This window comes from Oncorhynchus clarkii, chromosome 27 (genome assembly GCF_045791955.1).
Source record: "Oncorhynchus clarkii lewisi isolate Uvic-CL-2024 chromosome 27, UVic_Ocla_1.0, whole genome shotgun sequence".
Taxonomy (NCBI): Eukaryota; Metazoa; Chordata; class Actinopteri; order Salmoniformes; family Salmonidae; genus Oncorhynchus; species Oncorhynchus clarkii.
In genome coordinates, this window is record NC_092173.1 from 19,518,934 (window position 1) to 19,534,449 (window position 15,516).

The 15,516-nt window shown below is 41.8% G+C and overlaps 1 protein-coding gene across 1 annotated transcript in view; it reads right to left on the reverse strand.

The window, feature by feature from the left end:
- LOC139386184 (nectin cell adhesion molecule 3a) overlaps positions 1 to 15,516 on the reverse strand; it is a 72,931-nt gene that overhangs the window by 33,548 nt on the left and 23,867 nt on the right. The window lies entirely within an intron of this gene.

A 15,516-nucleotide genomic window follows, 5' to 3' on the forward strand; every position in this document is an offset into this window, starting at 1 on the left:
GTCACTGCTGCTAATTGTTAGAGCACCTTGCCATATAAAGTCAAAGCGTTATAAAGGAAAAAAACTTTCTGGAAGGAGATGAAATAAAAAGCAATTTGATGTTTTTTTTTTTTACTGTTTTTAAAAGGCCCTTTCATGTCTATGCATGTTGGGAGTTATTTTCAGCTTGCTGTAACATGTAAAATGTGGGTTTTTCATGGGGGCTGGCTAGTTCAGATGCTGTGATTGAGTAAAGGCGCAGAAAGCCAATGGGGAGAGAGGATGAGCAGTGAGCACATTATTATGGCAGGCTGTATCACAACTGGCCGAGATTGGGAGTCCCATAGAGTGGTGCACAATTGGCCCAGCGTCGTCCGGGTTTGGCCGGTGTAGGTCGTCATTGTTAATAAGAATTTGTTCTGAACTGACTTGCCTAGTTAAATAAAGGTTAAATACATATTTATTTTTTAAAACAGTGGGAATCAGCTGCTTCAATGGACGGAAAAGAGGCAATGAAGCCTAACATGATTCAGCAGTATTGTGTTCCTCTACTTTTTGTTTTCCTTTGCTTGGAAAGTAGAAGCTGCATGATACAAGCCTAGTAAGCTAATTTGATTTATAGTAGATAGGAAGCTAGTCTGTCTAGGGGTTGTACTTATACATCAAGCTGCACCCCGCTACAGAAACAGGAGATACCGGTAGGCGCCTCCTGCCCTATGGACTATTCTGGCTCGGACAAGGCTTATACAGTAGGCCTACTTCCTACTAGATAGGCCTAACACCTCGTGCTGGATGTTTGCAATAACTAGCTAATCTAACCATTTAAGAAATTGAGCAATACATGCCTACTGTAACATTTAGAAGCACCACAGGCAGCAAACTCTGAATGAATCACTAGCCTACAACTTGAGAGAAATTAATTTGAACTTGAAATACATCTTAAATTACAGGTTAGTCCAATCCCTAGAATCATGAGCAAAATATATTCCAACCAAGAAAGACCAGAGTCAAATGTCTCTAAACATAATAACACAAATGAGTAATTGATACCCACATACTGTATACATTTAAACATTAAGTTCAAATGAACTTTTACAACCCTGTCGTCTATATTGAATTGTTGGGGGCACACCTCGTTGTAAATCTTGCACTAGCCTTCATGAATGCCATTCAAAACATTCAGTGTAAGGTCTGAGTTTTCTTAACGCAATTTAAAGTTATATTTGGGAGATCTATATTTCCACCTACCAATGTGTGTGGAGTAAGCTAATAAAAGCGGCCTACTGGCTGGTGCTTGAATATGAGAGGGAAACCACAGCTACGCTATCCTGGCTAAGAGGGAATATAGGCTCTCCCTGCTCCCTTGCCTCCCCTGTAATTTCAGGGATCACATGTATACGTGCGCGCACACACACACACCCCCATACTAGGGCTGTCCCAGACAAAAACAAATCTTGGTCAACCAAGAGTCGTCTGTTCTTTCGACCAATCAATTGGTCTAATTTTAAAATGTTTATTTTTCCATGTATAGACACATCCTATGTGTTTTAATCAAATCAATGAAATGCACTGAGATTGTCTGATGCTTTAAGCAAACTGTTTGATGAAATAATAAACACACAAATGACTAGAGGGACTCAGAACGCAATTGATTTGAATGTGCCGGGCCCGACTCAGACCTACCTGCGCTGTGTTAAAAAAAACAATACAGCGAGTGACTGTGACTAGAACCCTTTGGCTCTCTCTAAACCCTTCTGCAATGACCACCACAGAACACCAACAGTGTGTATTGTGTGATATCCAACTGTGTTGCTGAAGCTGCAACATACAGTGCATTCAGAAAATATCAGACCCCTTCTCTTTTCCACACTTTGTTAGGTTACAACCTTATTCTAAAATGGATCTCACACATTCTTTTTCTCATAAATCTAGACACAATTTACAAACTGAAATATCACACTTACATAAGTATTCAGACCCTTTACTCAGTACTTTGTTGAAGCATCCTTTGCAACGATTGCAGCATCAAGTCTTCTTTGGTACACCTGTATTTGGGGAGTTTCTCCCATTCTTCTCTGCAGATCCTCTCAAACTCTGTCAGGTTGGACAGGGAGCATCGCTGCACAGCTATTTTCAGGTCTCTCCAGAGATGTTCGATCAGGTTCAAGTCCGGGCTCTGGCTGGGCCACTCAAGGACATTCAGAGACCTGTCCCTAAGTCACTCGTGTTATATTGGCTGTGTGCTTAGGGTCGTTGTCCTGTTGGAAGGTGAACTCTTGCCCTAGACTGAGGTCCTGAGCACTCTGGAGCAGGTTTTCATCACGGATCTCTCTGTACTTTGCTCCGTTCATATTTACCTCAAATCCTGCCTAGTCTCCCAGTCCCTGCTGCTGAAAAACATTCCCACAGCATGATGCTGCCACCACCATGCTTCAGGTTTCCTCCAGACGTGAGGCATGGCATTCAGGCTACAGAGTTCAATCTTGGTTTCATCAGACCAGATAATTTTGTTTCAAATATTCTGATAGTCCTTTAGGTGCCTTTTGGCAAACTCTAAGCGTCATGTCATGTGCTTTTTACTGAGGAGTGGCTTCCGTCTGGCCACTCTACCACAAAGGACTGGTTGGTGGAGTGCTGCAGAGATGGTTGTCCATCTCCACAGAGGTTCTCCCAACTCCACAGAGGAACTCTGAAGATATGTCAGAGCGACCATCGGGTTCTTGGTCACCTCCCTGACCAAGGCCCTTCTCCCCCGATTGCTCAGTTTGGCCAGGCAACCAGCTCTAGGAAAAGTCTTTGTGGTTCAAAACGCTTCCATTTAAGAATGATGGAGGCCACAGTCTTCTTGGAGACCTTCAATGCTGCAGACATTTTTTGATACCCTTCCCCAGATCTGTCTCGGAGCCATATGGACAATTCCTTCGATCTCATGGCTTGGTTTTTGCCCTGAAATGCACTGTCAAACACCTCAAGGTTGATGAATGGAAACAGTATACACCTGAGCTCAATTGTTGAGTTTCACAACAAAGGGTCTGAATACTTTTTTACCATTTAAAAACAAAAGTTACACTTTTTTTTTACCACATTTTGTGATATCCAGTTACAGTCTTGTCCCATCACTGCAACGCCCGTACGGACTCAGGTCGAGAGCCATGCATCCTCAGAAACAGGACCCCGCTGCACTGCTTCTTGACACACTGCTTGCTTAATCCAGAAACCAGCAGCACCAATGTGTCGGAGGAAACACTGTACAGCTGGCCACAAGGAGTCGCTAGAGCGCAATGGGACAAGGACATCCCAGCCGGCCAAACCCTCCCCTAACCCGGATGACGCTGGGCCAATTGTGAGCCGCCTCATGGGTCTCCTGGTCGCTGCCGGCTGCGACACAGAACGGGATTGAACCCTGATCTGTAGGGAGGCCTCTAGCACTGTGACGCAGTGCCTTAGACCGCTGCGCCACTCGGGAGGGCCAAGGGTCTGAATTCTTATGTAAATAAGTTGTTTCTGTTTTGTTTCTTTATAAATCTGCCAACATTTCTAAAAACTTTTTTTGCTTGGTCATTATGGGGTATTGTGTATAGATTGATGAAAAAATATGTAATTGTAGGATCCATTTTAGTATAAGGCTTCAATGTAACAAAATATGTAAAAAGTCAAGGGATCTGAATACTTTCCCGAATGCACTGTATAGCATATCATAATCAAATCAATATATTGGTTATAACAAACTCTGAACACCGTAACACGTGAGAACAAAATGGATGCAGATGACGTGACAAATAAACTTGAAATGGGGGAATGTTTACTGGTTGCTCAGGAGGTAAAGGGGAAGTCAAATGTGTGGGAAAAATGTGACTAGTTATGGAAAATACTAAGAGATCAACAAAAAGAAGGCAAGGAGCAAGCTCTGCCTGCATATTATGTGTGCCAAATAGGCACTGTACAGATAACAATATAATTTTTCTGACTGTTTGGAACAATGTAAACAACACTAAATAAATTATAAAACAACACTAAATACGTTTTTTTGTTGTACAGCCTTTATTACAGAAAAGACTAAAAACAGTCACATCCAATTGTGATTAACATTTCTGAATATGAACGTTTTAGGCCTATTTCCTGTTTACGCTAATATTTCAATGGTCTCCTTGTTATTTTATTTTAAAGCTAAAATGCTTGATTGCATTTCAAATCATGAATGACTCTTATGTTATGTGATGACGTTGAACAAATAAATTATTGATTGATACAGTGGCCTATATATAGTTGAAGTCATTAAAATGTGTTTTTCAACCACTCCACAAATGTCTTGTTAACAAACTATAGTTTTGGCAAGACAGTTAGGACATCTACTTTGTGCATGACACAAGTCATTTTTCCAACAATTGTTTACAGACAGATTATTTCACTTATAATTCACTGTATCACAATTCCAGTCAGAACTTTACATACACTAAGTTGACTGTGCCCTTAAACAGCTTGGAAAATTCCAGAAAATGATGTCATGGCTTTATAAAAAAAATTATTTCACCTTTATTTAACCAGGTAGGCAAGTTGAGAACAAGTTCTCATTTACAATTGCGACCTGGCTTCTGAAGCTTCTGATAGGCTAAATGACATAATTTGAGTCAATTGGAGGTGTACCTGTGGATGTCTTTCAAGGCCTACCATCAAACACTTGCCTCTTTGCTTGACATCATGGGAAAATCAAAAGAAATCAGCCAAGATCTCAGAAAAAAAATTGTAGGACTCCAGAAATGTCCAAACACCTGAAGGTACCACATTCATCTGTACAAACAATAGTATGCAAGTATAAACACCATGGGACCAAGCAGCCGTCATACCGCTCAGGAAGGAGACGCGTTCTGTCTCCTAGAGACGAACATACTGTGGTGCAAAAAGTGCAAATCAATCCCAGAACAACAGCAAAGGACCCCGTGAAGATGCTGGAGGAAACAGGTACAAAAGTATCTACAGTAAAACGAGTCCTATATCGACATAACCTGAAAGGCCGCTCAGCAAGGAAGAAGCCACTGCTCCAAAACCACCATAAAAAAGCCAGAATACGGTTTGCCACTGCACATGCGGACAAAGATAGTACTTTTTGTAGCAATGTCCTCTGGTCTGATGAAACAAAAATAGAACTGTTTGGCCATAATAATCATCGTTATGTTTGGAGGAAAAGGGGGGAGGCTTGCAAGCCGAAGAACACCATCCCAACCGTGAAGAACGGGGGTGGCAGCATCATATTGAGGGGGTGCTTTGCTGCAGGAGGGACTGGTGCACTTCACAAACTAGATGGCATCATGAGGAAGTAAATTCATGTAAATATATTGAAGCAACATCTCAAGATATCAGTCAGGAAGTTAAAGCTTGGTCGCAAATGGACAATGACCCCAAGCATACTTCCAAAGTTGTGGCAAAATGGCTTCAGGACAACAAAGTCAAGGTATTGGAGTGGCCATCACAAAGCCCTACCTCAATCCTATAGAAAATTTGTGGGCAGAACTGAAAAAGCATGTTCGAGCAAGGAGGCCTACAAACCTGACTCAGTTACACCAGTTCTGTCAGGAGGAATGGGCCAAAATTCACCCAACTTATTGTGGGAAGCTTGTGGAAGGCTACCCGAAACGTTTGACCCAAGTTAAACAATTTAAAGGCAATGCTACCAAATACTTATTGAGTGTATGTAAACGTCTGACCCACTGGGAATGTGATGAAAGGAATAAAAGCTGAAATAAATCATTCTCTCTACTTATTATTGACATTTCACATTCTTAAAATAAAGTGGTGATCCTAACTGACCTAAGACAGGGAATTTTTACTAGGATTAAATGTCAGGAACTGTTAAAAACTGAGTTTAAATGTATTTGGCTAAGGTGTATGTAAACTTCTGACTTCCAACTGTAGGTATTGAAATATAGGCCTAAGTAAGTTACGTATTAAGACTAAAAAAGATGCGGTCTTAGGCCTAGAGATTGATGGTGGTAATGCAAGACTGCTATACTAAGGCTACTAATGATAATGACATTAAAAATTATTATAATGATGATCATAATAATAACAATAACCAGAAGGAGATCAAGGAAAAAGGAGGGTTATTATTATTATAAATATAATTTCTGACAATTTGGAACAGTGTAAACACTAAATTAATTATAAATAATACCAGAGGCTCATCTAACGGAAAAAAAGTGTGAAGTCTTTATTACAGCATAGCAAAGATTAAAAACAGCCGAATTTGTGAAATCGTTTATCCGACATGTGGTTGCGTGAGGCTTGGTGCTCACGGAATCAGTAGGCTATTAAACAAACACTCAAACAGGCAACAGAAGCAGGATCTGTCTTGTTTCTGTAGATATACTGTACCAGTCAAAGGTTTGGACACACCTACTCATTCAATGGTTTTTCTTTATTTTTACTATTTTCTACATTATAGAATAATAGTGAAGACATCAAAACTATAAAATAACACATCTGTAATCATGTACTAACCCAAAAAGTTTTAATTCAAAATATATTTGAGATTCTTCAAAGTAGCCGCGATTCACCGTGATTTATTTATTTTTTGCTACTGCTTGACGAAAGAAATCTCAGTCGACCAACAGCCTATTGACCAAACAATCAACCAGTCGACTAAATGGTGTCAGCCCTAGTACACGTACACGCACGCACACACACTCTTTCCACTATAAAAACTGGGGGTGAGTGTGTGAGCAATCTGAGAATGTGTGTATGATTCAGGGATTTTGTTTAGGTAGAAGATATGTGAATCATATAGGAAGCCTAGCTGGTGAGGGGTTTCCATGGCCGAATAGTTGTGTGTGTATTGCACCGCATTGAGTTGTGTTGTGCTTTGTTTGTTTAGCGTCAGCGTGCCGTGCTGTCACAGTATCCTCTGTGTGTATTGGTGTGGTTGAGTGTCAGGGTCAGTGTATGCTATGCAGCCAGTCTCCACTCCACTCAGAACACTGAGCCGGGACAACAGCTGCTCCTGCACTCTGACTATCCCTGGGACCAACTCACCCGGAACACCATGTGCTTCTACTGGCCTACCTAACATAACAACGTTGCGCGCACGCACGCACACACACACACACACACACACACACACACACACACACACACACACACACACACACGACACACACGAGCAGGAGCTATACATAGCCATGCAAACACAAGCTACTGTAACATGGGAATACATCAGTCAACACAGACAGGAGGACAGGAGGGTAATAATAAAAAGAAACTCATCCAAAAATACAGCTTTTTCTGTGCAGCAGTAGTAGGAGAGTGAATACACTGACATGCTTGGCATGTGTGACAAGCATGTTGATCCAGGCACAGGCATGACACACGTCTCAGACTGACTGAGACTGGGCCACTACACTCCGCTAGGCTAGCAGCATGCCCCACATACTGTACCTGCCACACAGTGCCACCATTCCTACATACATAGCTAGGCAACTACAACAAGCAATCAGCAAGACAGTCAGTGTGCCTCTGGGACTGCCTCTGAAATAGGACCCAATTCAATTCCCTATATAGTGCACTACTTTTGACCAGAGCCCTATATAGGGAAATGGTGACATTTGGGACATCCCCCTAGTCCAAGCAAACATCAAGGCAGTGTGTCTGTTGTTTTCAGCCTCTGGGTCTAGGCCTGTCAAAGCACACGGGGACACTAGACTCCATCCATGTTTGTTTTACAGAACAGCATTTAGCATTTAGTGCTGTGCCCACCACCCTACTCCACCCCCACAGGAGAGGAGTGAGACAGATGGCTTCTGCCTGGGACACCTATACTACAGCCAGGAGAGTGTGGCCGGCTAGGTTGTCTCCCATTTATAGTGCACTACTTTCATTGACAAGAGCCCTATGGGCCCTGCACTATATAAGAAATAGGGTGACATTTGGGACACAACGGGAGTGTGGCAGGCAACTTGGAGTCCCTGGCTCAGAACGCACTGTAGATGAAGGCCCGCAATCAAAACAAATAATACAACTATGAAATGGAATCTGAAAAAACTGGAGGTAAGAAAATGGGAACAGGGCGTTAAAACAAAACAAGACATGCTGTTCCACCAGGGAGGGAGAGAACCTTTAAAAACAATGAGGCAGCCCTCTGGACCGGACTGGAGCCACTGACAAGCTGCTCACTATGTCCCAAATGGCACCCTCTGCCCTATGTAGTGCACTACTTTTGACCAGGACCCATAGGGGCACTATATAGGGATTTGCGGACGCATCCATTGTCTCAGTTCAATCCACTGCCTCTCTATAAAGACACAATCTGTTCACTGTTCTATTCTAGGAGAAGTAAGCTACTTTATATTTCAAATCTCACTCAAAACAAAGCCATGCTCTTCATTCCTAGGCCTATGTTGTTATGCCTTACTTACAGTTGATATTTTACTGCATTCTGCACCTCACCAATTTTTTTCTAGTTTTTGATTATCCTCTGTTCCTTAACGTAGGAAGAGACTAAACCTAGCTCTGTTGCCGCCCTCCTAAATTATGTGGTTTCTATTGGTTTGAATGGAATGTTTTGGAGTTTACAGCCCTGAATTTGCCCGACCAAGGAAAAAGACTAGGGGAAACACTGAAGCCTTCATGCATGGTAGTAGTCCTGGAATCAAATGAACAAGATGACTAAGGGAAAGAGGCCCAAACAATCAATTGATGATTGTTATGACAACTAACATATTATGAGGACTCTCTCAGAGAATAGCCTAAGCCTACTAAAGACAGGAGATTACAAAGACAGAGGAAGCAGAACTAAAATTGATATTAAGTCCCTATATGGATGGAAACCCTGAGAACCCATCAGGCAGGGCAGCAATGAACTCATGAAAAGGATATGCTATGCTGGCCCTTTGAAGCACGCTTTCTGTTTGTTTCTCTCCCTCCTGACGCCATTAATTGTGACAAGCTGCTCTGAACGAAGACGCTGTAATGGTAAATCAAAACCTTCCAGTTTGCTTGGCAATCAACTCAAACATTGCACACTGGCCACTTGATGAGCCAAAATCCCCCACCCATCCACCCAGAGTTGACATGGCCTCGATCTTCCCCAAAGAACCTGCATATTCCCTGGGTTGTAGTCCTCTCCTCTCCACAGTCTGGTCTGGAGGAAGCAAGAGACTACAGAGATAGAGACACAAAGCTACAGTACAAACATGAGCAATGGGATAAACACACCACGTAGATGTGGGCAAACTCCATGAATCAATTAGCATGTCAATTAACACTCACGCAGGACAAAACTAGATCTAAAGACCTTACGGTTGAGGAATGCAGACAAATGAGATCTGTGCAGAAGAGAGTGTTGTTAGTACAAAAACTAAACAGAACTAATGTGTAATGTGAGGAGACAGAACAAAAGAAAGAAAGGCTATACAAAGGAAATTATGGAAGAAATTATGAGAAGAAAAGAGGCAACAGAGACGTTGTCAGGCAGTGAGTCAGAGTAGTGGAGAGGAGAACAAGGTCATGGCTGCAGTCAGGTAGTGAGGTAGAGTGGAGGAGAACAAGGTCATGGCTGCAGTCAGGTAGTGAGGTAGAGTGGAGAAGAGGAGAACAAGGTCATGGCTGCAGTCAGGTAGTGAGGTAGAGTGGAGAAGAGGAGAACAAGGTCAGGGCTGCAGTCAGGTAGGCAGTGAGGTAGAGTGGAGGAGAGGAGAACAAGGTCATGGCTGCATTCAGGCAGTGAGGTAGAGTGGAGGAGAGGAGAACAAGGTCATGGCTGCAGTCAGGCAGTGAGTCAGAGTGGAGGAGAGGAGAACAAGGTCATGGCTGCAGTCAGGCAGTGAGTCAGAGTGGAGGAGAGGAGAACAAGGTCATGGCTGCAGTCAGGCAGTGAGTCAGAGTGGAGGAGAGGAGAACAAGGTCATGGCTGTGCATGGAGTAACAGGTAGTGTAGACAATGACAATGAGGGCTTGGCCCAACACATCATTGAGTCAGCATTAGAGCTGGGGTCAAATACAGTCACCCCAAATAAAACCACTCAGACACACGCACACACACACACACACACACGCACACGCACACGCACACACACACACACACACACACACACACACACACACACACACACACACACACACAAGGCTAAATGGCAATGTCAGAATTACAACTCATGTCGTTAAATCATCCAATAGGATTTGCATTTAGAACACATTGTGATGATGCGTACAGCAGTACAGGAAGATGTTAACAGTTTGATGTTAGAACATGCTGTAGGCCTGCATACATTTTATGATGCGTTAACAGGTTTTATTCAAGCTGGTGGTACAAGCTCTACAAGAGAATGGAGAGAGTGGAGGAGTAAACAAACACAAGTTGAGCCCTTGGAAGGTAGTGATCTGCCTGATTCTCCTTTTAAGTGTAACCTGGTTGCCATCATGCAAGCCGGGACAAAGGTAGGCCAGTTCTGCTGGGACAAAGACATGCCAACTCCATGACCAAAATGGCTGACATTTATCCGATCATAAGAAGGTTCATGTCCATTCTAGTATTCTAATTCCTAATTCTATGCCTACCCCCACATTGTGAGAGGTGTCCTCACATTACTGATGAATAACCCATGAAAATAGAGACTGACAATTTAAGTTCTTAAATCAATTGAATAGATTTAAGAACAACAATTAGCAGCCATTGAGCTGAGCTGCTCTACGGTCCTGATTGAATTTGTCCTCCCAATAACACACACACACACACACACACACACACACACACACACACACACACACTGAGAGATGACTAGAGAATGAAAAGGAGAGCAGGGTAGGGGAGTACTCAAGTTGGGTGCTCCCTCCCTCACTTATGATGAAACGCAAGACAGTTTAGTGAAGGCCCAGTAGTAACAAAAAAAAGTTGTTTTTTTTCCAATAGGTTTGTCACATTAGTTCCTTTTTTATGTCTTTGTGTTAGTTTGGTCAGGGCGTGAGTTGGGGTGGGTAGTCTATGTTCTTTTTTCTATGTTGTATTTCTGTGTTTGGCCTGGTATGGTTCTCAATCAGAGGCAGCTGTCAATCGTTGTCTCTGATTGAGAATCATTCTTAGGTAGCCTGTTTTCCCCATTTTGGTTGTGGGTGATTGCTTTCTGTTTTGTGCGTATTCCTTACAGAACTGTTTCGTTTTCGTTCTCGCTCTTTATTATTTTTGTCATTTCAGTGTTCAGTTTATTTTGTTTATTAAAATGAACACTTAACACGCTGCACCTTGGTCCTCTTCTCCTTCACCAGACGAAAACCGTTACAAGGTTAGCTCAAATGACAGAGAGACAGATTAATTAATGAATTCAGACAACGAATGTGAGAACTGAGAATGTTCTACTGGCAAATAAATAACTTCCACAACCGGATACCCTCTGTCTGGCAGTGAGTTATTAACCAAGGCACAGAGCTTTCACGATTAATCACTAGCTTTGAGAAGCTTTCCAGTATATTCACTCAATTCTTAGAGTACAGAATTGGCAGACAGTTGTCTAACATTTACCACAGCTTTTTCAAACATCATCCAATTCACCCTTTATCTTGTTTCCGTCATTCTATAATTTTCCATGTCCCTCGGACATAGGCCCTACACTAGGCCTAGTGCTGGAACACCAGGTGGTCAAAAACAGTCACGATTATTTATTGTTGTGAAGGTAAAAAATGTGCTACCACAAACATGGGAAAGGCAGTAAATGGGACAATACAGGACAACATTTGTTTAAAACAAACAATTTGCTTACTGTTGAAAAGATAAGGTAGAACGATGCACGTTCTAAAATGGTGACATCAATGCACTGTCTTTGGCTATGCCAGATTAAGTGATATGACATTCTATTCTATAAAATAAGTTATGTAAATGTAATTAACTAGAGAGTCGGGGCACCACAAAATAATATTTATAGAGCTGTTATCTTCCGAATAAACTCTTAAAGACCTAGTAATATTTTACATAAATAGCAGTTCATCTTAATCGTCACCTTAATTCAGTCTCATCTGAAAGTTGTAAATTCTTGGTTATCTTCACGAACCCTGGCTAACAAGTTGAATCAGCAATACAAAATTGGGTTTAATTATTTATTTACTAAATACCTAACTAATCACACAGAATTACACATACACATAATTAATCATAACTTGATTACAAATGACGTCATAAAGGAAAACGTCCCTAGCGGGCGGAACAGATATGACAGCTTGTTACACAAAAGAAAAGGGGCTGGGTTTGAGTGAAAGAGCGGGAAGACTGAGGAACAAAGGGCGAAGCTGTGCTATCGTAAATACAGTATTTTATGCATTCTAAATTACCGCCCATTTGGAAAAGGAAAATGCAATAAATATTTACTCTGAGCTGCGCTTCGGTAGGTTGGTGGTAGATGGAAGGCCGTGTTGCCAAACCGAGTCCTTTGTCCTTTGAAGAAAGTCTCTGGTGGTCAATTGGATACGTTGTAGTAACGTTGTTGTGTGATAGACGGGATACTCTGTTAGTTCCTTTCTAACCCTAGTTTGCAGCTGCTGTTGCTAACTCAACGGCTAGGAGGTATCACTTCTGTAGTGAATAAGAGTTCAAAGTTCATACCATTCACAACCAAAGCTCACGCTGATGTTGGCTTCGTTCTGTAGTTATTATCTGAACCATTCTGACATCGGACCGTCGTCCTCACATGCTTTATATAGGAAGGGAGAAACGAGGTGTGTTACATAGTTTACAACCTGTCTCTTCACGTGGGCGGGCCACTGAGTCGGGCCTAATTCACTCGTGAAAACCCAATTCTCACATTTTAGAAGCTAAAATCACATTTCATCCCATCACGAATAATTTCATATTCAAACATTTAAATTGAACAACAATTCCATGTGAATCCGATAACTCTGATGTGTAGACTTTCCACTGTAGAGTTTATGTCATCTTATCATTGATGAGAATGTCTCAGATGACAATCGAACTGACATTACCACTGCATATGTTCAATTGGTCGGATTACCAGAATATAGTACATTTCCCCCCACCTTCTGATGTTCCCAGAATCTCTATGTTAACCAAGGGGTTTGCAAATGTAATATCAGTAGGGTAGAGAGAGGAAAAAGGGGGGAAGAGGTATTTATGACTGTCATAAACCTACCCCCAGGCCAACGTCATGACAACTGTCAGGGCATGAGTGTGAAGCAAACTGTTCCCACTGCTCATCTACACGACTCAAGAGGTGGAAAGATGTTTACACTTAGAATCTGCCTAAATGGCTGACATGCTTTTGGGAAAACCTTTACCTGAAGTTTCCAGATTCCACCACCCTCAAGTCTCTCCATGGAATGAGAGGTAGAAAAGTGGGAGATAATCACTTATCTCTAAGGGTGATTTACTGCCATCGGCTTTCTTTCTAATCCGCGCCTGTTAAAATATTGCACACTCAGGAGACTAAATGGCTATTGAGTAGGCTTGGTCGGTATACTGTATATCCTGTATCCCTGGGTATTTGAAAATAAAAACACAATGGTTTTCAATTCCGTCAAAACTATTAATTTGAAGTTTTTCAATTAAATTTGAATATTTGTAGAGTTTTGAGTTATAACCTTCAGTCAACTTCTGCAATACGTTAGAGGAGATAAAGCAGATTGTGCTCTCAATTTCAGCTGTCACATTGAGCCAGTCACGTGTTTTTTTGTAAATAGCAGAACGGGAGATGAAGGGATCTGGTGAGTCCATAGCGTTCTATATCTATCGGCGTCTCTGGTGTGCGGTGCACATGAGGTGATGAAGTTACAGTTGAAGTTGGAAGTTTACATACACCTTAGCCAAATACATTTAAACTCAGTTTTTCACAATTCCTGACATTTAATCCTAGTAAAAATTCCCTGCCTTAGGTCAGTTAGGATCACCACTTTATTTTAAGAATGTGAAAAGTCAGAATAATAGTAGAGAATGATTTATTTCAGATGTTATTTCTTTCATCACATTCCCAGTGGGTCAGAAGTTTACATACACTGAATTACTATTTGGTAGTATTGCTTTTAAATTGTTTAACTTGGGTCAAACGTTTCGGGTAGCCTTTCACAAGCTTCCCACAATAATTTGGGTGAATTTTGGCCCATTCCTCCTGACAGAGCTGGTGTAACCGAGTCAGGTTTGTAGACCTCCTTGTTCACACATGCTTCTTTCAGTTCTGCCCACACATGTTCTATGGGATTGAGGTCAGGGCTTTGTGATGGCCACTCCAATACATTAACTTTGTTGTCCTGAAGCCATTTTGCCACAACTTTGGAAGAATGCTTGGGGTCATTGTCCATTTGGAAGACCCATTTGGAACCAAGCTTTAACTTCCTGACTGATGTCTTGAGATGTTGCTTCAATAATCACATCATTTTCCTCCCTCATGATGCCATCTAGTTTGTGAAGTGCACCAGTCCCTCCTGTAGGAAAGCACCCACACAACATGATGTTGCCACCCCCGTGCATCAAGGTTGGGATGGTGTTCTTCAGCTTGCAAGCATCCCCTTTTTCCTCCAAACATAATGATGGTCATTATGGCCAAACAGTTCTATTTTTGTTTCATCAGACCAAAGGACATTTCTCCAAAAATTACGATCTTTGTCCCCATGTGCAGTTGCAAACCGTAGTCTGGCTTTTTTATGTTGGTTTTGGAGCTGTGGCTTCTTCCTTGCTGAGCGGCCTTTCAGGTTATGTCGATATAGGACTCGTTATACTGTGGATATAGACACTTTAGTACCTGTTTTCTCCAACATCTTCACAAGGTCCTTTGCTGTTGTTCTGGGATTGATTTGCACTTTTTGCACCACAGTATGTTAATCTCTAGGAGACAGAACGCGTCTCCTTCCTGAGCGGTATGACGGCTGCGTGGTCCCATGATGTTTATACTTGCGTACTATTGTTTGTACAGATGAACGTGGTACCTTCAGGCATTTGGAAATTGCTCCCAAGGATGACTTGTGGAGGTCTACCATTTTTTGTCTGAGGTCTTGGCTGATTTCTTTTGATTTTCCCATGATGTCAAGCAAAGAGGCACTGAGTTTGAAGGTAGGCCTTGAAATACATCCACAGGTACACCTCCAATTGACTCTAATGTCAATTAGCCTATCAGAAGCTTCTAAAGCCATGACATCATTTTCTGGAATTTTCCAAGCTGTTTAAAGGCACAGTCAACTTAGTGTATGTAAACTTCTGACCCACTGGAATTGTGATACAGTGAATTATAAGTTAAATAATCTGTCTGTACACAATTGTTCAAATAATTACTTAACTTCTTCGATATAGGGGGCGCTCTTTTAATTTTCGGATAAAAAAACGTTCCCGTTTTAAACAAGATATTTTGTCACGAAAAGATGCTCGACTATGCATATAATTGACAGCGTTGGAAAGAAAACACGCTGACGTTTCCAAAACTGCAAAGATATTATTTGTGAGTGCCACAGAACTGATGCTACAGGCGAAACCAAGATGAAATTTCAAACAGGAAATGCCCCAGATTTTGAAGGCGCTGTGTTCCAATGTCTCCTTATATAGCTGTGAATGCGCCAGGAATG